General features: G+C 39.9%; 1 protein-coding gene and 1 pseudogene across 1 annotated transcript in view; both read left to right on the top strand.

The window, feature by feature from the left end:
• Lingo2 (leucine rich repeat and Ig domain containing 2) overlaps nt 1–25,554 on the top strand; it is a 172,100-nt gene that overhangs the window by 19,745 nt on the left and 126,801 nt on the right. The window lies entirely within an intron of this gene.
• Nucleotides 5,454–5,553, top strand: LOC127207546 (uncharacterized; annotated as a pseudogene).

Raw genomic sequence — 25,554 nt, 5'->3', positions numbered from 1 at the left:
CAGGACTGGCCTAAGACCCCTTGAAGGAGCAGAGCCCAGGTTGTAACCTGTGCACACCGCACTGGGGGGACTTGTATAGTGAGAAAGGAAGTTCCTGAGATTTCACTAGCAGAGCCTAAATCTTATCCTACTATGTGCTAACTATGTGACCTTGAACGTTCCTTAGTGCTGCCTAGCAGCCTCTGTACCTGACTGAACTAGTGGCAGCAGTGTGTCATATGGCTAGGGTAAGAACTGAAGCCGCAGTTCGTAGGAAACGCAGAGTCAAGCGCTCAACACACACAACAATGCTTATGCCCCACCCCCCATGTTATAAAAATGTTCACTGTCAATAAAAGATGTGTCACTCTTACTTGGATAAGGTCTGAGGTGCTTGGCTTAGGAACATCTTTTGATTGTTCATGTTTGGCCTTAATCCCATGTTGAAAAGCCTAGTCCAGTAATTTCCCTGTGTGGCATGTTGTATGGTTTCTTCAAATCCAGAAAATATGGACCTGAGACATGCAAGGTAAAGAGAATGGGAGGAGAAAGTAGAGCCATGGGTGACTAGGAAGGCAAGCAAAGGTGCATGCTCTGTGGGTGAGTAGTAGTGATATCAAGGCTGATCCTTACTAACAATGAAGCAAACTGTGGCATACTGAAGGCTTGTGGTTATGTCATATGGTTGGATATGGGAACCAGTGAGATGCTGTTTTCTGTTGGATGAACTCAGGGACTAAAAACAAAAACAAGCAAACAAACAAACAAGCAAAAACTTTAAAAAACAAAAACAAAAAACCTTTCTGCATACTTGGCTAAGCAGCTGACAAAGTGGGGTGGGGAAGGGAGATGTCAATGTAAATGTATCATGAATACTCCTGGTGCTTTACCTGAGAGCTAAATACTGTCTGTGGGGGCTGCAGCTCTGAGCTCTTCCAAGAATATGAAGCATATGTGGGCTTTTAAATTCTTAACATATGTTTTATGATTTTAAAGCTTTATTATGTTTTACTTTTAATAATAACTTTAATAATTTGAAAGTATGATATAGTTGCATCCTTTTTCCCACTCTTTCTCTTCCCTGCAACTGCTCCCGTGAATGCCCTTGATTTCTCTCAGATTCGTTGCCTCTTTTTCTTTAATTGTTGTTTTACACACACACACACACACACACACACACAATCTCTCTCTCTCTCTCTCTCTCTCTCTCTCTCTCTCTCTCTCTCTCTGTCTCTCTCTCTCTCTCTCTCTCATATATATATAAATACAACCTTCTCAGTTGACATAATGTTACATGGATGTGTAAAAAGAAAAGAAAAACAGGGGCCTTTTTAAGATGATTCTGACATCCACAAAGATGATGTCTGAGGATGCCATACTAGAAGGTGACACACTCTCTAAGACAGCAAATGTTCCAGGAGTGCGTTGTGTGTGGCTGCTCCCTTCTCTGCTCTTGTACGTGAGAATGTTCCAGTTTTCTTTTAATTAATTTAGCAGCAGATTGTACTTTTAAGCCCAGGAAGTTCTAGGAAGATATGCAGAACACAGAAAGAGGACAGCATTATCATTAGTAGTTAATTAAAAATGGATCCTAATCTTAATGTGATACACAATGTACAATTACTCTTTTCTAGGAATTTCCAAACACATGTGTCCTTTTAAATGTTCTTTACTCTTCCTCACTTTAACTTGATACTGGGTCAATTCCAGGTTTTGCAATTTTTGTAGTTAATAATGTTAGGAAAAAATGATCACTGTTATTAATAAATACATCTGATGGCCTTCTCAAAGCTAAAAAATGGAAGTAAGACTTGGCTCATACACCCTGAAAAGGAGCATCAGTATGCAGGGTTGAGAAAGAAAGAAAGAAAACTAGCATTTTGCAACATTTATCTGTTTCTTGCCAGGCAGTATGCTTGTGTCACTTTACTTGCCTTCTACGATGCAGACCCTGCCCTTGAACTGCAGTTCAAGTTAAGGGGATTCGGGGAGGTATAATTCCTGAGATCCTACCCTTCTGGGATGTACAGGGATGAGCAAGCTGACAGCTATGCCAATCAGACAGGGTAATTTGTAGTAGCCAGTGTGTTATGTATGATGAGCAAAAGTACTGTCTTCCTTGTTATCTGAGCACTCATAAAAGTTTTCCACCTTAGAACAAAAGTAAGATGGGTCCCTGTACTCACCCAGTGTCACAACAGTGAGAGGACAGATAACTCCTTAAAACAACCAACCATGGTCAGTAAGAGTCCAAAGAAAGCTGAGGCCACAGCCAGGGACGATGGAGCCTACAAAATTTTCCTGAACAGACACTTAGACTACTGCCCACAGGCATATCTTCTAGTCTGAAAAGTGCATCCAGCTTGGAAGGTTTAGTTTTAGACGTGCTATTTAGCCATGCATGAGGATTGCACAGAAAGTAATAGTGCTTTTGAAGAGAGGCCCTGAAATCTCGGACATGGTTTTAAACTAATCAGGAAGCAGACAGAAAAGGAGAGTTACAATACCAAAGGCTATTGCTAAGACAAGTTCCAGTGCTGTGACAGTACTAACTTATACTAGGGCCTGGGCAGGGAGGAGCAATGCACAAGTCATAAAAATCATGCCAAGGGAACACTTGAACCCATAAACCCATAAGTCACACAGAGAAGGTTGGCTCTGATTTTTCTGACTGAAGGGCAGTAAAAAAGGCAGGATAATCCATAGAAAGGTAAAACAAAGAGAAATTTCCCCAAGTGCAAAAAAAAAAAAGTGTTTTAGGGAGTAAGGGAAGGAAAAAAGATCAGAGAGAATGAATGACATGGAGCCTTTTATTAACTGGGATATTTTTCATTGTAAAAAAAAAAATTAAAATAGAATAATGCACAAAAACTAAACAAATATGGCTTTGAAATCATAATTCGGAAATTTCAAAATATCATTTATTTCAAAAGATCATTTGTCTACGTCATTTTCAAATGTCATGTACATGATGTATCTTGAGAGGCCACATTCACCTCTCTGTGGGAAGGAAAAGTTGTTATGATCCAACTCGGGTCCGTGTTGAGATGGTCTTGGAGGCTTCACCTCTGAATAGACAATCAATTATGAGATTTTGAGGTCTGGCATCTTAAAATGATATTAACACTTTTTCTCCTGAGTTTGGGCATAGACTGACGAAGAGACAGACTGACAGTGGCAGAATTTATCGCTCCATTACCCAGTTGCAATGAGGTCATTGGAAATCAACTCCTAAAGGCAATCCCTGCTGCTTAACCTCCCTTAGAAGGGTTTCTGAAGGAGAACAGGTGGGCTTTGTTGGTGTGTGGTTTTTTTCCCCCACATCTCTGTTATTCTAAATCCAAGGAGGGACAGGGACAGGAGTGCCCAATCTACTTCTAGCAGCAATGTAAACCTCAAAAATAAAATTACTAAAACAGAGGTTAAAAGTGTGAAACTCAGTGCCAGGAATAGAGATTAGACCCAATTAAGACGGTCTCTATGATCAGGGAGCCCTTTGTGTAGTCAGAAAGCAGCAGTTTAATTGATACTTGACTCCTGTCAGACTCTATCCGACCCACATCGTAAGGTCAGCTCCTGAATATTTCCACTATAGAGTGATTTTTTTTAATCATCGTGTATTTTTGCATTAGCTACTTTTGTATGGTGCCAACTTTCCAGATATATATATATATATATATATATACACACACACCAAAAAAGAATCTCTTCTATATGACACAGTCATGTTCATTCATTGCTTCAGTTCATTTTCTGAGGCCTCTCAAATACAGAGTTTGCGTTTCCTGTCATAAAGAAGAAGAACACTGAAATCAGTCTCATTGGGTAAAACACCCGAGGTCACATAGCTGTTATGTGGCAGTTTACAGTCACTGACTCTACGTATACCATTCCATACCCAGGACGTCACAAAACATGTGTGGGGCTTGGCATCTGAAGCGCTTGTCCCGCTGGCTTTAACTGAATACTCTTTATTTTGAAAGTTGAAATATTATATGTGTGTTTAAGTAACTATCACTCATTGCGCACCACCACTGATGTCACAGCCAATTTTCACTTTGTTGTGAGGGTCTTTTCCTTAAAGGTGATGCTTCCTCATAACTGGCATGACCGTTGAATGTGAAGGAAGTGTGAGTGTGGACAGACGTCTAGAACAGCAAATCTGCGTGAGTGTGGGCGGAAGTCTAGAACAGCAAATCTGCGTGAGTGTGGGCGGAAGTCTAGAACAGCAAATCTGTGTGAGTGTGGGCGGAAGTCTAGAACAGCAAATCTGCGTGAGTGTGGGCGGAAGTCTAGAACAGCAAATCTGCATGAGTGTGGGCGGAAGTCTAGAACAGCAAATCTGCGTGAGTGTGGGCGGAAGTCTAGAACAGCAAATCTGTGTGAGTGTGGACGGAAGTCTTGAACAGCAAATCTTAGCCAGAGCTGACTTTACTTCTGCCTCCCTCTGGGGAGATTTTGTGAGGTTGGGGAACATTTCCAGTCATCTGAATAATCTATTGGATCTAGCGGGTAGAAGCCAGGAATGCTGTTAAATATCCCACAGTGAGTGATAAGAATAGTGCATCGGTGTTTCTTCAATGGCAGGAATGGAGTCTGCCACAGGCCTGTGGGTAAGCTGCAAAGGATTTTGAGATCAGGTTTTTCAATGAACCATGGCTAACTATGAAAGTATGCCAATTCTCTACTGTTTTATGTATTTTTTAAGATGAGGTGTCAATGGGATGAGAAATAACCATTTACTGCGAAGTATAATGCAAAGAGTCATTTTCAAAATTTGGATCAGTGATCTGTTCAAGAAGTTTGGGTGGGGCATCATTTTATTTGAATAAATTTCCACATAATGAAAAAAAATTCCAAATTGCCCTGAACAGTACCTGCAACAAAGATCCATGGAAACGCAGATGTCCACAGTGCTGAAATTGAGAAAGCCTGCCAGATAGTATTGTTCTGAAATTGTTGACTTCCCCAGAAAGAAAGATCTAACCATGCTTGCTGTCCAGTTGGTGATGTACACTGTTGCCATCCACCATGTCCCCTTCCCCTTAAAGAAGCCCAAGGGTCTGGCTCTCTCTTCACAATTTCATCTTCATCAGACTGAATATGCTTACTTTCAATCATTTTCTCTTGATTAATTCCACACTTATTAGAATTTACATATCTAAACTGAAATTGTCAACACTAATTTATACATAATGCAAAAAAAAAAAAAATACCGTCCCCTATATACCGTGATCTCCATCCAACTTGATATACTACAGACAGGACCTTACTGCTGTGCATGCTCTGAGGGGAGAGGATTGGAAATGAAACAAGAAAGGTAATTGTCATGGGATGATGCTTGTCTTGAAGACAGTTGGAGAAGAGCCTCTGTTAGAAGCCAGGACAGGAAGAAGTCCTTATTGAGATGGAAACGTTGAACTAAATACAAATGACAAGAGAAAAAAATAATTACAGGAAAATGGAGACAGCGCTGGCTTTGGCAGCCCATGTACTAAAGGTGGGATAATATGAAGATTAGTATGGCTCCTGAGCAAGGGTGATAAGTAAATTCATAAAGCATTGCATTTTCTAAAATGAGGTTGCTGGCCAGGGAGATGGCTTGACAGCCTGAGTTGGATTCCTGGGATACATTTCATGTGCTCACTACCTCATGGCAAGCTGCATGCATATTTGCATATATATAATTTTTAAAGGCGAAAATAAATTTAAGCCACAGGACTAGAAAGATCCAATCTGTGGAGCAAGGATGAATTTGATTGTTGAAAAACAGGAGGAAAAGCACCTGTGGTTTGATTTTACTGAAGGACAGAGAAGAGATTGGAAAAACTACAATAAACCATATCAGTAAAGGACTCATATGTCAGAGTAGAAAATTAGATTCTCTTTCACTACAATAAACACCCACTAGGGAGCTTAAAATAAGGACACAAGGAAAGCTCATATATGGTTTGAAAGATACCTTTGGCTTTGGAAGATGTCCTTCAGGAGGCTCTGCTGAAATCAGAAAGTCAAACAGAGAGTCTCTCAACTCACCATGATGTCTTCCTTGGGTTATGATTTGGCAGGAGTTGATCTGGAGGAGGAGCTGAAGGTCTGGGGTTATGGACAGCTTATAAAAGGGATGTAAATATAAAAAAATGATACCCAGATGTTCACTTCAACAACTGAGTTGAGGGTGATAGTTATTACTGTAAAGGAACAGGTGGGGGGGGGGCTAAGAAGGTTAGAATAAAATAGCCTGTGCTCAAAAGGAAATGTGCTATGTTTGATATGATGCCCAGCTACATATGTGAAGAATGCAGGACATGCGATGTGATGTAACACAAACACGATGACATGTGAAGTCAGAGTTATCATGAAAACGCATTTCAACATTTCGAAAGGGATGCTATCACCCATGGAGTATTTATTTATAAAGAAAATGGAGTTAAGAAAACTCTTTAGCTGGGAATAGGGCTTCCTCAAGACCCAGCTATTCCACTCCTTGGAATAAACCCAGAAGATGCTCCAGCACACAACAAGAAAATTTGCTCAACCATGTTCATAGCAGCCTTATTCATAATAGCCAGATCATGGAAACAGCCTAAGTGTCCCTCAGTAGAAGAATGGATAAAGAAACTATGGTACATTTACACTATGGAATATTACTCAGCTATTAAAAACAAGGAATTCCCAAAATTTGTGGACAAATGAATTGAGCTAGAAATGATCATAATGAGTGAGTTAACCCAGAAGCAGAAAGAGTTAAATGGTATATACTCACTTATATCTGCATACTAGCCCAAGGGGCATGTCCCATGAAAGTCTTCACTTACCAGGAAACTGGGACAGAGGGGAGGACATTCTATTGGGACTCTAGATGAGAGAAGCATGGGAGAATGGCAAAGTAGAAGGATCCAGAGGATCCTAGAAACCTACAAGAAGAAAACTATGATAGGCAGATTTGGGCCCAGGGGTCCCGCTCAAACTGTGGCACCAGCCAAGGACAATACAGGCTGTAAACTTCAAACCCCTACCCAGATCTAGCCAATGGACAGAACATTCTCCACAGTTGAGTGGAGAGTAGGGTATGACTTTCACATGTACTCTGGTGCCTCATATTTAACTATGTCCCCTGGAGAGAGAGACCTGGTGGCACTCAGAGGAAGGATAGCAGGCTACCAAGAAGAGACTTGATACCCTATGAGCATATAAAGGGGGAGGAAGTCCTCCTCAGGCACAGTCATAGGGGAGAGGAGTAAGGGGCAAATGGGAGGGAGGGAAGAATGGGAGGATACAAGGGATGGGATAACCATTGAGATGTAACAAGAATAAATTAATAAAAAAAAAAGAATAAAATGATGATAGTAAAATAAATAAAAAATAAAAATAAATAAATAAATAAAAAAGAAAACCCTTTAATTCAGCCTTTAATAGTTAGCATAGATCATAGGTGAAAATAAGGTAACATTGTCTATGTAAGAAAACATCATGTGATCTTTTAGAGCAATTGAAAAGAGAGTGTAAGAAACCTGAAATACACAAGAAAATCCCACAGTGCATTTAGGCAGGCCAGTGCATGCTGGGCATGTCTTTACTGGCATGTTTGGGTGTGAGCACGATTATCAGTGCTTTTTATTATTCCTTCCTTGCATTTTACCCATTGTTCTCTAAAGTCATGTTTTTTTTTCCTACTAAACTGTGAAATTGTGTTTAATAAGATGTGCTTATATCAACTGTTACTTTCTAATTAACTTCATTAAGTTTCATATTTCTAGGCAAGCTGAGATTCTCCTATGAAGCATAATAATATACTTTAGTTTCTGGTCACCTGAAAAATCCATCTAAACCTTAATAAAAAACACCAGTCAGAGGAGGACCATGGGATGAAGGACGGCACTGCACCAGGATTCTTTCTTTTCTTAAATATCATACTTGGTGGGGGATGGGGGGGTAACAATCAGTATACAGCCACCAAATTACAAAAGAATTGCACCTATAGTCTCATTGTTATTTCCTTTTAAAAATCAATTTAGTTAAAAATATGTTCTGATTCTGTGGTAGTGGAAGAACTGGAGTATTGGCCCCAACATAGAGTGCGGTGAGGATGGAATGGCCTACGTCAATGCTGTGAGAGACACGGCGGCTCCTAGCATCACTGTTCTTTTTCCTAGTTGCTCACCCAGTTTTTAAAATAATAGTTTCTTTTTAAATACATTTAAAAATGTCTAGTTTTGTGAGGTTTTTCAAAAGATTCTTGGTGTGTGTGTGTGTGTGTGTGTGTGTGTGTGTGTGCGCGCGCACCACATGTATGCAGCTAACTGAGGAGGCCAGATGGGGGCACCAGATCCCCTAGAACTGGAGCTGCCTTGTAAGTTCTGAGAGCAGAACTTGAATCCTGCGAGAAAGCAGCAAATACCCTGGAGCCTAGAGCCACTTCCCTAGCTCCCCATCTGGTTATCCATTGTTTCTTTTGTTTAACGAAAACACTGTCCTAGTTAGTCTCTAACTGCTCAGTCTGTTCACCCCCATTTTTCACCCACTGCTGACAATAAGACTGTGGTCCACTGAAATCTTCTCAGTTGTCTTCTTGCTTGCATTTCCATCTTTGGGGGAGGCAGGACTTACTGAGTAGTTCACATCCACTGGGCTTCAGGAGACTTTCGCTGTTGTAGGTTTCTCTCCAAGGCAACCTTTCCTTCATATTCACACAGATCAAGGACTCAAAGAAAGAAAAAAGGAAACGTGTATTTTATCAGCATATTCTTAAGCACAACCCACATTTGTTCTATTAGCCTTCAAATATCAAAATAGATGTTTTTAATCACCATTTAGTCATTAACACCTGCACGTTGAAAACAGGTCACAGCTGCACCACTTTCTAGAGTTGAGATTGAATCACAGTTCCTTCCTGGATGCAGTAGAGTAGGTCCTCTGTGAAAAAGGAGGCTGCTAGAGTGATCATGAGGTTGTCATCAAGCAAAGGATTCTTTCTGTCCTCTCTCTTTCCTTCTGTCCTTCCTTCATGTCCCTGCTCTCTTTATAAACTTATTCAAGAACTAAGTAAGTTTTCAGTATCTCTGGTGTGCTGTTAATTTTATGGTAACTTGATGCAGGCTAGAGTCATCTGAGAGGCAGGAATCTCAATTGCAAAAAAAAAAAAAAAAAAAAAAAAGCCTCCATATTATTTGGCTGTAGGCAAGCCTGTGAAGTATTTTCTTTATTAGGGATTGGTGTGGGAGGGCCTAGCCCACTGTGGCTGGGGCCATCCCTGGGATGGTGATCCTGGGTTCTGTAATAAAGCAGGGTGAACAAGCCATGAAGAGCAAGCCAGGAAGCAGCATTCCTTCATGGCCTCTGCATTGGCTTCTGCCTCCAGCTTCCTGCCCAGTTTGAGTCCCAATCCTGACTTGCTTTGATGATCAACAGTGTTGTGAAATTTTAAGCTAGTGGGTGGCCAGGAAGAGGACTGGAGGTACGACACACTGAAACAGCATCTACATGGTAAGGTGTAGGCAGGTAAGGCTAGAATTGAGGTGTCCAGCAAAGAGGTCATGAGTCCTCATGCAGATATTAGGTGAAGATTGGAGAACTTTGATTAAATACCACACAAGTCTATAATCACCAAAAAGCAGAAGAAAATTTAGAAGCAAATGGAGGGGAAACTCAAGACAGTATCTCATGGTTTTAGCTGAAAACACTTGAATTCAGGAATGCTCTATAACCTTGCTTTTTTTGTGTTTTTAATGGTCCATACATGACCTTTTGGCAATAACATTTGAATGGAAATCTAGCATATGTTAAACTGGTGAAAGTACAAATGCCATGAACGAATACAGTTGCTGAGTTCATATCTTACTTCCTGGAAAAAAAAAAAACCAAAAACAAAAACAAAAGAATTCAGAAAGAGAGGTTCTGCCTCATTTACCAATTGTTATTGTTTAAAAGTTCAAGTCAGGGGTAGAAATAGCTCAAAGGCCTACAGTTAGAGCAGATGATTCATCATTCCAAGGGAAATCTAGTTAGGCAAAGTATTCTGTCATCTTCACTTCTGACTGAGATGCTTCTTCCAGGCCAGCTCTAGGGTGAGAATGTCAAAGTTTTCAGCTTCTCTCAAAGCTGAGAGATAGAGAACGTTCTGAATGGTCAATGGCAAACCCTGTTTAATGTTCCCCTGAGTGCGCGCCTGTCAGGAGAATCCAGAGGAGGAAGGTTAAAGTTGTGTCAGTCTGCGTGACTTAAGAGTGGAGGTCTCAGGATTCAGAGCGAGAAGTCCAGCTTCCAGCTCTGCCCAAAGGGTGTTGAAGACATTAGTTACCAGCACACCATGCTAGTCTCTTCCCAGAAAACACACAAATGGAAAAATCTAAGTCAGCATCGTCCACTATTTATTTGGAATCAGTCATGTTTTGTGTTGGGTGACTACAAAAGACACAACTTGTAATTAAGTACTTTTAATGGAGAAAGATGCCTGAGGGTAAGATTTTGTTCTAATAAAAACCTATACTTTAACAACAGGTACATTGTCTAAAGACTTATAGACCACATAGAATGGGGCTCTGATTATCTGTGCTTTCACCCTAGGACAGAAAATACAATCCACAAGTATATTTTACGTCTTTATCTATCTTTATAATTATATTTGTGTGTCTGACAGAGTGAAAAGAACAAAGAACAGAAAGAGCCAAAGCTTTAGAGTCAGGTGTACCTGAATGTATGTCTAATTGCTATCACTCATTTAGTGGTTGATACGGGTCAAGGTCTCTGGTGTTAAGCTCCTTATATCTTTTTAAAAATATATTTTATTGATTTATTCATATTACATCTCAATTGTTATCACATCCCTTGTATCCTCCCATTCCTCCCTCCCTCCCATTACCCCCTTAATCCCCTCCCCTATGACTGTGACTGAGGGGGATTTCCTCCCTTGTATATGCTCATAGGGTATCAAGTCTCTTCTTGGTAGCCTGCTATCCTTCTTCTGAGTGCCACCAGGTCTCCCCCTCCAGGGAACATGGTCAAACAATACATGCAGTAAACTTCAAATCTCTACCCAGATCTAGCCAAAAGCTCCTTATATCTTAAGTGGAGATTCAACTAACTAAGAAGCTGTGTGTTTTATGGCCCTTGATATAACTAGAGATTTGATACAGTGTAGTTTGAGTGTTGTATACATGTGCATATAAAGCCATCTAGAGAAAATCCAGTGAAACGCAAAGCTTCACCAGGTAATAAGCCCTGGAGAAATTTGCACCAAATATGTAATTATCAGTTTAGATAGAATGAATAAGTACAAAGAGTAGATGAGAGACTGAAAAGGTACAAACAGCTGAAAAGTATAAGGTTCCGAATTAAATAGACGTAAACAGAAAAATAAGAAGAAACACAACCTAGTCCATATTATGTTGCACAAGCGGCCTATAGATAATGAGAACTTGGTTGGCAACGAAAAGCTTAGGGCCATTATTTTAATTTTAGTGCAAGGATAATAAGCCCCTTACCCCCCACCCAAAAAAGTGGTGGTAATTCACTTTCAAAACTCCCCAGTAGAACAGAGGTATATGTCATGTACTTTTCTGAATGTTCACCATAAATACCTGAATGTTAGCATCACCTTTACCTGATTCTGTAAGATGAGCTATTGCTATTGTCTGTAATGGGCGGCTCTGCGTTCACTGTCACTTTAGTCATGACGCTCCTTGCTGGATTTTGGACATTACAATAAGAACAAGATTTCTTGTTACCTCCTGCTAAGTATGAGACTCAAAACCTTCTGTAAATAAAGAAGGCATCAGGCCATAGTAAAGGGGCTTCATAGACAGGTATATGACTCTAACTTCTCTGATACGCTTTTGAAAACAGTATTTCTGATCCATAGTGATATAACACCACATGACAATTAGTTATAAGGTTTGTCACAATATTGGTTTGTTTTAATATTTAAGACATTAAGGTTTGCAGACTGTGGCTTTATAGGGAATGGAAATGTGGCTGTGATATATATATATAAATGAAAAACCCATCCTGAAATTTAAGACAAGAATATAGGACAGTGACATAATTAGTCTGTGTGTTGTTTTTGGCAGAGACCAAGTATAAGTTTTAAACACAGATAAAGAATCAAAAGGAAAAATAATTCTAGTGTCTTGTAATCATACATAAGGGACACCTACACACACACACACACACCTACACACACACACACACACACACACACACACACACACACACACACACACAAATGCCAGATAGTTCATTCTCTGGAACGTTTGCAGACCAAAACTGAGGGAGGTTCTGGACAAATATATCTAGTGGTAATTATGAAGTGACCAAGAGTAAACCATGTAAGAGGACTGAACATCAGTGAGAGCAAATGGGGGAATTTTGACAGTGTTAGGCGATATGAGTGATCCTGGTTGAGAGTTCTGACATCCAGGAAAGGAGACCATGGATAGCTTGTCTGAGCATACTACTCTCCTTGCTGCCACCTGTGTGTCTGAGCCAGCTTTACCCAGTGTGCATGCTCTGTTGCATCTCCCTGCAGTGCACATGCACACTCACAGCCATTTCTGGAAGAGCTTTCATTTCTATATGGCCATTTGGAAGTTTAAAAAAATTCATTACCTCACCCAGCAACCACCAATGATGGGATCCCCACTGGAAACTTCAAAGCATCATCCAGCATGCTGTAGAAATAGGGAGACCTATATTTCTATAACTTGGAATGTCTCTACTCTATCCACGAGCTTAGCTTTTGGATCTCTGGCCTTAAAATGTTGCTATTCATTCAAAAATTTTGGCGAAACTGAAGGGTCAGAAATTCTTAGAGCTGAAATTCCATTTTTGAGTGGTGGGAAAATGGCATCAGAAAGGATATCAGATCCCATGCCTTGGACTGAATACAAAAATGTTAGTAGGTAAGTCCTCCTGAAACAAAAGAAAGTGGGAAGCCTTGGCAATATCCTTTCTCTAACATGAGAATAGGTCTTATTTGGTTGGTTGGTTGGTTTAGTTAAAAGTGTAGACAGCCTACTCTTACACAACACACACACACACACACACACACACACACTTTGATTTGACTCCTTTCTTTTCTCTTTTCTGCCTTACTTTCCACATCTGTGCTTGGAATTCCTCACAGCTACTTCAGTAAATATTGAGCAGTGATTGGCACTCCAGTGAAACCTGCAATCCTTTTCCTTTCTTGCTGACATCTTTATTTCACTTTTCCTCCAGCCTTCATAAGAAGTACTTCTCTGTGAGCTAAACTTTCTCTGTTTTTATATCAAAGGCAGTCTACATGCCCCTTAAAGCCCCTTACATTACCTGCCCTTTACGTCTGAGACACCTGTGTTTTCTGCTTCCCACTCTGTGGGTTTGTTTGTGCGCTTGCCCTTCCACGCTGAGTACCTCTGAAGGGTAAATGGTTTAGAATATGAGCTTCCAAGGGGCAACATAATTCTGTGAGAGTTGTTCACTGCCAAATCCACCAAGCACACAACGAAATCCCTATCAATATTCTGCATAACCAAATCAATTAACCCTTTTGTAACTTGCATATAAAGTTTTGGATTTGAACGCAAAAGCCTACCTCAAAACTTGGCTTTGCCTATGAGACTTCCATTACTTATTTATAAATTTATTTTGTTCCCAAGGCTGACCTTGAACTTACAATCTGCTACTACTACCAGACACATGCTAAGATCACAGATGTGTGTCAAAACCCAGTAGAAATAAGAATTGCTGCTAGGAAAAATCCAAATTGTTTTGAAGGCCAATTTCTTTTCACCATTGATTACAATTATCACAACTAAGTAGATGATTACTATTAAATGAATAAATATATTTTATAAACCAAAAATTCAAATAGTAGAGCCCTAAGCCTCAGCATGATGATCTTTGGAAATAAGGCCTTGAGAGATACTTAGGACTAGATGAAATCATGAGGATGGGTCTTTTTCTTTAATTTATTTATTTAATTAATTTGTTCAGATTAGATCTCAACTGTTTTCCCATCCCTTGTATCCTCCTGGTCCTCCCTCCCTCCCGCTTTCACCCTAATCCCCTGCCCTATGTCTGAGTCTGGGTGTGGGGTGGCGGGTGGGGGACCTCCTCCCCAACTAAATGGTCATAGGCTATCAAGTCTCATCTTGGTAGCCTGCTTATTCTTTCTCTGAGTGCCCCCAGGCCTCCCCACCACAAGGAAGTGTTCAAATATGGGGCACCAGAGTTCACATTTGAGTCAGTCCCCACTCCCCACTCAACTGTGGAGAATGTCCTGTCCATTGGGCAGATCTGAGAAGGGGTTCTATGTTTACTGCAAGTATTGTCCTTGGTTGGTATTTTGAGCAGAATCCCTGGGCCCAGGTCTGCCTATCATGATGTTCTTCTTGTAAGTTTCTAAGACCCTCTGGATCCTTCTGTTTCCGCATTCTCCCATACTTCTCTCACTTACAATCCGAATAGTTTCCCTTCACAACTATCCCAGTCTTCTGGTAAGTGAAGACTATCATGTGACATGCCTCTTAGGCTAGTGTCCAATTATAAGTGAGTATATACCATGTGAGTCTTTCTGCTTCTGGGTTAACTCACTTAGTACGATCATTTCTAGTTCCATTCATTTGTCAAAAAAATTCTGGAATTCCTTGTTTTTAATAGCTAAGTAGTATTCCATAGTGTAAATATACCACAGTTTCTTTATCCATTCTTCAACTGAGGGACACTTAGGCTATTTCCAGGTTCTAGCTATTATGAATAAGATGGATGAGCATATGTCCTTGTTGTGTGCTAGAGCATTTTCTGTGAATATTCCAAGGAGTGGAATAGATGGGTGTTGAGGAAGCCCTATTCCCAGTTATCTGAGATAGCGCCAGATAGATTTCCAAAGTGATTGTACAAATGTGGATTCCCACCAGAAATGAAGGAGTGTTCCCCTTTCTCCACATCCTCGCCAACATGTGCTGTCACTTGAGTTTTTGATCTTAGCCATTTGGATGGATATAAGACGGAATCTCAGAATCATTTGGATTTGCATTTCTCTGGTGACTAAAGACATTGAGCATTTTTTTAAGTGTTTCTCAGCCATTTGATATTCCTCTGTTGAGAATTCTCTCTTTAATCTGAGTCCCATTTCTTAATTGGGTTATTGAGTTTGATGGTGTTTAATTTCTTTATATAGTTTGGATATTAGACTTTTGTCACATGTAGGGTTGGTGAAGATCTTTTCCAAGTCTGAGGGCTGTCACTTTGTTCTGTTGACAGTGTCTTCTGCTTTACAGAAGCTTATCAGCCTCATAAGGTCCCATTTATTAATTGTTGACCTTAAGGCCTGGCTGTTAGTGTTCTGTTCAGGAAATTGTCTCCTGTGCCAATGTGTCCCAGGCTCTTCCTCACTTTTTCTTCTAACCGATTTAGTGTCTCTGGTTTTATGTTGAGGTCTTTAATCCATTTGGACTTGACTTTTGTACATGGTGATAAATATGGGTCTAATTGCATTTCTCTGCATGTGTACATCCAGTTAGACCAGCACCATTTGTTGAAGATGCTATCCCTTTTTCATTGGATAGATTTGACTTCTTTGTCAAAAATCAAGTGACCATATGTGTGTGGATTCATCTGGGTCTTCGATTCAATTCCATTGATCAACCAGCCTATTGTTGTGGCAGTACCATACTGTTTTAATTACTGTTGCTCTATAGTACAGCTTGAGATCAGGTATGGAGATTCCTTCAGAGGATCTTTTATTGTACAGGATTGTTTTAGCTATTCTGGGTTTTTTGTTTTTCCATATGAAGTTGAGAATTGAACTTTCAATGTCTTTTAAAAATTGTGTAGGTATTTTGATAGGGATTGCATGGAATCTGTAAATTGATTTTGTTAAGATGGCCATTTTTACTATGTTAATTCTCCTGATTCATGAACAAGGGAGATCTTTCCATCTTCTGATGTGAGCTTCAATCTCTTTCTTCAGAGATTTGAAGTTTTTTTTCAAACAAGTCCTTTACTTGCTTGGTTAGAGTAACTCCTAAATATTTTATATTACTTGTGGCTAATATGAAGGGTGTAGTTTTCCTAATTTCTTCCTCTGCCTGTTTGTCATTTGTATATAGAAAAGCTACTGACTTTTTTGAGTTAACTTTGTATCCAGCCAATTTGCTGAAGGTGTTTATCAGCTGTAAGAGTTCTCTGGTGGAATTTTGGGGGTCAGATATGGACACTGTCATATCATCTGTAAATAGGGGTAATTTGACTCCCTCCTTTCCCATTTGGATATCCTTGATCTCCTTTTGTTGTCTTATTTCTCTGGCTAGAACTTCAAGTGCTAAATTGAAGAGATACAGAGATAGTGGGCAGCCTTGCCTTGTTCCTGATATTAGAGGAATTTCCTTGAGTATCTCACCATTTAATTTGATGCTGGCTATTGGCTTGTTGTATATAGCCTTTATTATGTTTGGCTATGTGCCTTCTATTCCTGATCTGTTCAAGACTTTAAACATGAATGGGTGTTAGATTTTTTTCAAATGCTTTTTGTGCATCTGAGGAGATGATCATGTGTTTTTTTTCTTTCAGTTTTTTTTATATGGTGGATTACATTGATGTATTTCTATATATTGAGCCATCCTGCATGCCTGGAATGAAGCCTACCTGGTCATGGTGAATGATATCTTTGATGTGTTCTTGTATTCGTTTTGTAAGTATTTTATTGAGTATTTTTGCATCAATGTTCATAAGAGAAATTTATCTGAAATTCTGTCTTTTTTGAGTCTTTGTGAGGTTTAGGTATCAAAGTGACTGTGGCCTCATAGAATACATTTGGTAATGTTCCACCCATTTCTATCTTTTGGAATAGCTTGAAGAGTATCAGTATTAGCTCTTCTTTGAAGGTCTGGTAGAATTCTGCACTGAAACCATCTGGCCTTAGGCTGTTTTTAGTTGGGAGACTATCAATGATTGCTTCTATTTCTATAGGGCAAATGGGACTATTTAGTTTGTTTATCTGTTCTTGACTCAATTTTGGCAAGTGGAATTGATAAAGAAACTGTCCATTTCCCTTAGATTTTCAAAATTTTGTGGCATATATGCCTTTAAAGTAGGACCTTATAAGTCTTTTTATTTCTTCAGTGTCTGTTGTTACGCCTCCCTTTTCATTTCTGATTTTATTGATTTGGATAATGTCTCTCTGCCTTTTAGTTAGTTTGGCTAATGGTTTGTCTATCTTGCTGATTTTCTCAAAGAACTAGCTCCTGGTTTTGTTGATGCTTTGAATTGTTCTCTTTGTTCCTAATTTGTTGATTTCAGCACTGAGTTTGATTATTTCCAGAAGTCTGCTCCTCTTGGATGTTTCTGCTTCTTTTTTTCTAGGGGTTCCAGCTGTGTCTTTAAGTTGCTTATGTGAGATGTTCCAATTTCATTTTAAAGGCACTTAGTGCTATGAATTTTCCTCTTGGCACTGCTTTCAATGTATCCCACAGATTTGGGTATGTTGATCCATCATTTTCGTTGAATTTCAGGAAGTCCTCGATTTCTTTATTTATTTCTTCCCTTACCCAGGTGTCATTAAGTAGAGAGTTGTTTAGTGTCCGTGTATGTGTAGACTTTTTATTATTTCTGTTGTTGTTATAGTCCAGGCTTAGACCATGGTGATCTGATAGGGTACCAGGTATTATTTCAATCTTCTTGTATCTGTTGAGGCTTGCTTTGTGGCCTACTTTGTGATCAATGTTGGAGGAGGTTCCATGGGGTGTTGAGAAAATGTATAATCCTTTATGTTTGGTTGGAAATTCTGTAGATATCTGTTAGATCCATTTGATTCATGAAGCTGATTAATGTCATTTTTTTCTCAGCTTAGTTTCTGTTTCAATGATCTGTCCTTAAGTGAAAGTGGAGTGTTGAAGTCCCCCAGTATTAATGTGTGGGGATCAATGTGTGGTTTAAGCTTTGCTAATAGTTCTTTTACAAATGTGGGTGCCCTTTTATTTGGAGCATAGATGTTCAGAATTGTGATGTCATCTTGGTTGACTTTACCTTTGATGAGTATAAAGTGTCCTTCATGAACACGGGTCTTTACCAGGACAGTTGTATTCCAATAAAAAAGAGATACCAGAAAGTTTGCTCTTCTCCTTCCCCTGGACATAGGAGATGAAAAAGACATCATCAGATAACATAGCAAGATAACGGTTTCTTATAAGTCAAAGAAGAGGCTTCTAAATAAGACATAACCTGCCAACACTTAATGCTTGGACATCCCAGCCTCTAGAACTGTGGGAGATCAGTATGGTTTCAGAAGATGCTTGCCATTGCTCCTGCATTGATTTATTGGTAGGTTGATTGATTGATTTCTATTTGTGTGTATGTGTGTCAGAATGTACACTTGTGCTTGTGCTTGTGCATGTGCAGAGACTATGAAAGTGGTCATTGGATGCCTCAGAGGTAGAGTTAGAAGCGTTTACAGGATGCCTGGTGATAGTGGGAGCTTGGTCCAAACTCTGGTCCCTGTGACTGTACAGTGAGTGTTCTTACCCACCGAGCTATCTCCCTAGCTGAGGAAATAAGTGTCTTATTGAAACTGCCTGATCCACAACATTTTGTTACAGTACCTTGAGCTAACACAAACAGCATAAATGCATGCTTAAGTGGATATATAAATTAATGAATAAAGAAATTGTGTTTTTATAAAATTTGAGCAATCTGGATACAAAACAAGAGAATATCAAAGACCCTTGGATATATCAATCATTCCAGAGAACTGAGTTTTAACAAGACTTTAAAGTGTATTAAGAAACTACAGTCCCAGCATCTCCCTATTATACCTTCCAAACACTCCATCTCCTCACCTATAAAAGAAAAATGATAACCCAGTATATCTGCTTCCTAGCGTTGCTGTAGTAACCAAGTTGAGTAAAGTTGATGATAACTAAATGCCAATAAAGGGTAAGATCTCATTGATAATATATCATTCCACTAAAGACCCACGAATTAAAGGTTTAAGAGATGACACATACTATTCTTCCAAATGAGTTGAGACTGGTCGCCAGCACCCATGTTGGATGCAAACACCTGTAATTCTAGCTCTAGAAGATTCCAACAACTGTAGTCTCTCTGTATACCTTCAGCACAGGCAAACGTAATTAAAATAAAATAAAATTTTAAATGTTTGTTTAAATGGCACCTCTCATTTTGAAAATTAAGTATCTTGTCAATATTTCCTGAACACCTAGAAACAGTAATCATCCTAGAACTTATCAAGAGCATTAATTGTCCTAAGTCAACAAAACAACCCAGCAAACCATATTCTACAGGAAAGAACCCATAGCACAGAAGAAAAGCGAGCCGTGAGTGGCCACAGAACACACCACTGGTACACATAAATCCTCAAAACTGGCACAGGTCTGGGTATTGAGCTATTGCCACCACCGCATAAATAAACATTTTCTTTTCTTTCTTTTTTTCTATGTTAACTAGTTTTTTTAAAATTAAGTTTTTATTGATTCTTTGTGAATTTCACACCATGGACTCCAATCCTAGTCATCTCCCTGTCCCCTCATACCTGCCTTTGCAACTGCCCTCTTAAAAGGAAAAAAAAAAATCTCATTATGGAAGCTGTAGTGTGTCCCACAGTAACCCTTCTGTTGACACTTTTTTGCTTGCAAATGTTAATGGCAAAGAGTCATTGGTCTGGCTCAAGGACTCTGGCTTCTGCTACGCTATCAATACTGGGTCCTCACTGGACCTCTTCTTCGAGATCCTGCTGTTGTCCTGTGTCTTGAGCATCCTGCAGCTTTGTATCTGCAGGACCAGCCCCTTCACATGCTCCAGAGTACAACGATGGGGTAGATGTTGGGGTGGGTTAATACATGTGTTTTGTGATTGCCAAATATAGTAGATGTTATTTTGAATAAAACCCTACTTCCCTTATGATATTCATGCCAATAGAGATAACTTGACAGTTTAGGTAATTTTCCAAGACTTGTAATTTGGAGATAAATATGTAGCATTCTTATTGGCAACTTTCTCCAGTGTACAATTTAACAAGAAACCACTTGTTAATTGTTAATTAAGATTAAAAGAACATCTGTATTGTTATTCATCTTCCATAATATTTTTAAAGAGTTATCACTATAAAATATTTTGTACCAGTAAACATCAAAAAGGGTATGTGATTCTGCATATTTTGAAACTTGAACACTAGCATAAAATAACAAGTGATAGCCATGTTTCACATCTGTAAATATTGCTTATTAAGCAAATGATGAGAGGTCTAAGTTGTAGCGAAATCTCAGGAGAGAGGATGGTGATCAGGTGTAGAATTTTCAGATGGGCTTCTTCCTGGCACAAGTAGAAGTTAAGAGGAAATTGCTTCATTGAGCATTATTCTAAAGAATTACAAGAGCAAGCAAGGACATTGATGGAGGCATAGACACATTATTGTTCAGATTTTATTGACAGCACAGCCTGACTCCCAGGAATGTAAAGTGAATTGGGCATTCTGAGGGAAGATGGATTTCTTAAAGACACTTTCTATTTTTTAAACATCTGGTTAAGTCTGCCTTAAAGAAAGAACTCAGGGAAACAAAGTATAAATTTTTCTCTCTCTTCAAAAACAAAACAAAACAAAACAAAACAAAACAAAAAACCAAAAAGGTACAAATGTCTTACTATTTTATCATTTAAATATATCCATTGAATAAGAGAAAACAGCCCAGGGCCCTTGAGCCTTGTGTAGCAAGGGGTCCAGTGCAGGTCCCAAGAGCGTTCCTATTCTCCATGCTAAGGTTTCCAACTAGGAAGCCGCAAAGGAGCTGAGGTCATGATACAATTTCAGGATCGCAGGGAGCGCAGCTGAGAAGCCTTTCCTCACAGCATGAGCTCATGGCCTCATACTGTCACTGCCAAGCTGCCACCCTGAGCGGATATTTCAATAACCATGCTAAGTAGGCAGATGAAAGCCAGCGTTTAGTATTCATCTGCCCAGATGAAGACTAGGCCAACTACTGATACTTGCCAAACACAGCCCTCCTCTGCTGATCAAATGTATTATGCATGTGATTTCTGCCACTGATCCGACAATTAAAAGCAGGGAGACAAATTCAGGCTCTTCCTGTGGCACATAGTCAGTAGGTTTCGTTGGCTTGAGTATATGGTATTGTTCTGACAGTCAAAAATGATGGAGGCTTTCCCTGTGGCAAGGTAAATTACTGTAATAGACCAAAGGGTCACTAACACTGAAAACTTTGGGGCTCTGAACAAATCAGGATCTTGTATCCTTATACAATACACATCCTTCTGTGTGCTGGTTTGGACATAGAAAAGGCCACAAAGTAACTAGGCTTATTGTTGTAAGCTGTGGAGATATGTGTGAAGGCCATTATCCATGTGTGTGTAGGTTCATGGCATAAGGAAACGTGAATCAGCACTGTTTTCCTCTACTTGTGAACAACTGAGTATTGCTCCTTATTACATCCAACTGCTCCATCATTGTCTTTAGAATCTGACCATGAATTAAAATTGCTAAGCTTCTTGTTGTGAAAGTAATAGCCCCATTCGCAAGCCAGCACACTGGTTTATACCAGTACATCTCACTAGATCTAATGCAAATCTGCTCCTGTCCCCCTAGAACACCCTTAAACTGAGCATTAAGGGACAAGTTTCACTCTTTGAGTGAGCAGCCTCTTGGGTCTGAATATTTTAGATACATTCACACATATGTTGAGGTCTGTGTATGTACATGTTAAGAGCAATAAAAGTTTAAATTACTGTAACTGTGAATAGGTAGTAACACAACCATAACTGATGAGCTGTAAGCCACTGCCTTCTTTTTTAGACAGTGTCTCACCATATAGCAATGGCTGGCCTAGACCTATGTCAACCAGTTTGGCCTGGCACTCAGAGAGTTCCCTGCCTGTTTTCCCAGTGCTGGGATTAAAGATGGAAACCTCCACGCCTAATGCCAATTGCTCTTTCTATTGAGTTAGGTATATACTTCCAGAGAATTGCTGCTAATACTAGATCCTCACAGTAACTTTATTGTCTTTAAGGTCACTCATACATTTATTAAAAGCTGGATTTCAGAGACCTGTACCAAACACTGTTCTAGAGGCTGAGGGCTGAGGACAGGCAATGAGCAAGCAAACATACATTTTCAGCGGGAGATTGAAGGAAAACAAAGACATTGAAATATATTTTGAGAGATGATTTGGGTATTTGTGTTTGTTCCTTCATCTGTGACTGGGAAATCCAACCGTTTTCTTCTGGTCCATAACTTCAGCTGTGACCTACTGGTTGTCAGAATTACAAAGGGCTTTGTTTATCTGTAGGGGGGAGGGAGGTAAAGCGAGTATCTTGCCCTCAAGCTGTGAGTGCAGAAATTCTGAGCTGACCAAGGATCTGGCTTGTTTCTACCTCTTCTGGGAACTCTATGATCGCCTAATGCTTTATCAAATCGCGATGTGATGCATTCACTGAACTTGTGTGTTTTCAAGATGTTCTTCAGTGTTAACGTCTTTGGGAATTGTCACTTCCACTCGCCGGTACCACGCGTAGCACGATCTGATGCAAAAATCACTTCTCAACATGCCAATTGGCAAATGCTAGGTTTTGTTCAGGCAAACAGATTAGCCCTCTAAGGGTTAATTAGGAAAAGAGCCCCATTCAGGTCCTGGGATTGTTTACTTCAATCGTTTTTTCGTGCAAAGTGCCATGTTTCACTTGGGTCTTAATTGTGCCTGATGGACCTATTATTTTGTAATCAGAGCAGTTCCTTGGCTTGCTCTCTAGGGGTTAATTAAATGGATGAGGTAGTGCCCCGGATATTACTAGCAGACTAGACCACTTGAATTTTTCACCAAGCGCCTTGGAGAGAGTCCCGTTACTATGAACAATCAGGTTTCTCAGCACCAGCGGTGCCTTTCACAGTTGGAGTTTATTAGGTTACTTTACCAAGGCAAGCCTGACTGATCCATCAATGCAGTCCTGCCTGGCTTGGCCCTGTTTCCTCTCAACGAAGACCAGTGCCAGCGCACTCTAGAAACCCAGCCTGCATGTAGACAGCCGTGCCTACTGCAGAAGATGATTCCTGCCCCGGGTTAAATGTGCACAACTCATGGAAATGCCAGTACCTCCCACCCGAAGGCACTTAGTGGCTAGAAAACCAGCAATCTACCCTGAAACACACTGTACTAAACACAGCAAGAGATCACAATGATTGGTAAGGTGACTAGACGTTTGTTTCTCTGGTGTTTTCCTGCCGCGGCTGCTGCTGCCGCTGTCGTCTGGATTTGTCCTTCCCTTTTCCCCCCTCGCTTCTTTGTCTCTTCTAACTGAATTTCTAGCTTGTGACTCTTTCTGGAAAATGATCACACGTTATTTCCTTTTCTGTTATTTTTATTATTATTTTGCAACAAGCCTCCTGGGATTTAATAACCAAGAGAGAGTATTGTGTACTGAGGCGTGACTGAAGAGAAGGGTAAATTCTCAGGCTCGGGTAGGGCAGCTAAGCCCTTCTGCATGTGGGACAGGTGGGGCGAGAGCAAAGGAGGAGAGGAGGCTTCCGTACTTGGGGGTTTTCGTTCTCAGCCACACAGCTCAATTAAAGAGAGGAAGCCCTGCGCTGTGCAGAAGAATTCCACACTGCAACCCCATAGTAAAACCCTGTCTGTGGAGTGTGCTCCTGCACAGTCTTTGTTAGAAAACGGGGCTGTCTGCGAACAGAGTGTGTGACTTGATGTAGGGTGGACACGCCTGAATTCAGTCCTTATTTCTTCAGTGTGTGAGTTGAGTGACTTGGGAGGAGTCACTTTATTTCTCTCAGTTCCAGCCTCCTCCTTGTTAAAGTGGCTCAATTAATACATGAATGAAAAAATGACTGGCTTGAAGTTTTTATAAAGTGTTAAGTGCTTACAGTCATGTGTGAAAATTAAAGAAACATCAGCAAAGGACGTATAAGTTGTTCTAGGCCTACATCTTCTGGTTTGTTACAGAAACTAGTCTGCAAATGAGGTCTTTTTCCCTTGTTTCTAATTATTTCAGTTTCTGGCAGAACAATGCCATTGCATCCTTCTGAACCTGTACACACTTTGTCAACAGAGAGTGAGGATTAAATACAGTAATAAAATTACAGAAGGTAAATGAATCTTTCCAATTAGGGGAATCAGTGCAAAAAGAAAGCAGAGTCGTGGCTGTGTAGGCCTGGGTGTTAGTGAAGGGAAGGAATGGGAGTCAGTGAGGACAGATGTTTTGGAGAAACTGATGAGAAGGTAGGGTTAACTGCAGAACCCAACGCAGAAGCTGAAAGACCAAGCAAAGCACATTTGAGTGAGAGATGCTATGTGTTAGATGTGAGCTATAGCTCAATATAGCTGTCACTAAAAATCTATGTTGAGAAACTAAAATTCACATATGTGTACATATGGGTTAAAGCATGCTATGATATTAGGTATATGCTAATGGATGCATGTCGCCAAATGGAAAATGTTAACTTATAAATGAAATATTTTAATGGAACAAAAAGGAAGAAAGCCTAAAAGGAAGACAGTCACTAATTCCATGGCCACTCTGCACAGTGCTCTGGAGGACTGCACTCCATGGGAGTAGAGAAGCTGTTCCAACACCGCATCTAAATTTGAAATCATTTCCACATGGCTCGGGCTATTTTCAGATCTGGATTCCATTTTCATTCTGTTTTTGCAATGTGTAAATATCAGGACTTGGTCAAGTTTCTATCTCTGGAAATTCTAACAAAGTCCTTGCTATAAAGGTACGCTGGCAGCAAGATAGAATGCCCTTCACACAGAACCACTGCCTTTACTCCCGCTGGGCTTTAGATGTTCCGTTGGTGGTGGTGATGGTGGTAGTAGTAGTAGCAGTGCTATTTCCAGGACCGTGAAAAACACTTCTGCTCTTCTTGCTTATTTTAATTCTTATCCCAAGACTTTAAGTAGCTTTGTTAAGTCCATTATACACTTGTGGAAGTTCAGGCTTGGAGAGATTAAAGGCAAAATTTAATTCCAGGTAGCCTGTGGTCTTGATCAGTTTACTATCTGGCAATGCATAGTTTTCGCTTGATCATCGGTGTTTTTACAAAGCTTGAGCAAGAACAGAGGCTCTATGTTCATGGGACAATATCTAGTCTGCTGAGTTAACTTTCAAAGAGAGCATCAATAGTGAGCTCAATTGCTTGTCCAGCTGTGTCCATGGTACACTGGGCCTTGCAGTTGGTTTATATTTTATCTTTACAGACCTTTCTACCTGTAAGGCTTTCCATACATCAGCAGGAAACCTTCCATTCATTTGCCCAGAAAACCTTCAGATTCTGTGTAGGTATATATACACAGAGAGAGAGAGAGACAGAGAGAAGGGGGGTGTATCTATATATCATATGCATATATAATACATATATATGTTATATGTAGATTATGTGTAGGTACATAGACATATGTATGCACATATAGATATATGTATAGATATATGCTAATCAGAATACAAACAGAGCTTATCCTCTAAAAGGAAAAAATAAAATTAAAATTAGCCATAATAATTAATTGTTATGTGTAAAGATTGTATGAAAGGAATATAAGTATGTGTTCATGTGTCTTCCCT

Source organism: Acomys russatus, chromosome 2 (genome assembly GCF_903995435.1).
Source record: "Acomys russatus chromosome 2, mAcoRus1.1, whole genome shotgun sequence".
Classification (NCBI taxonomy): domain Eukaryota; kingdom Metazoa; phylum Chordata; class Mammalia; order Rodentia; family Muridae; genus Acomys; species Acomys russatus.
The sequence above is the reverse complement of the archived record's forward strand: the minus strand, read 5'-3'. Positions and strand labels throughout refer to the sequence as shown.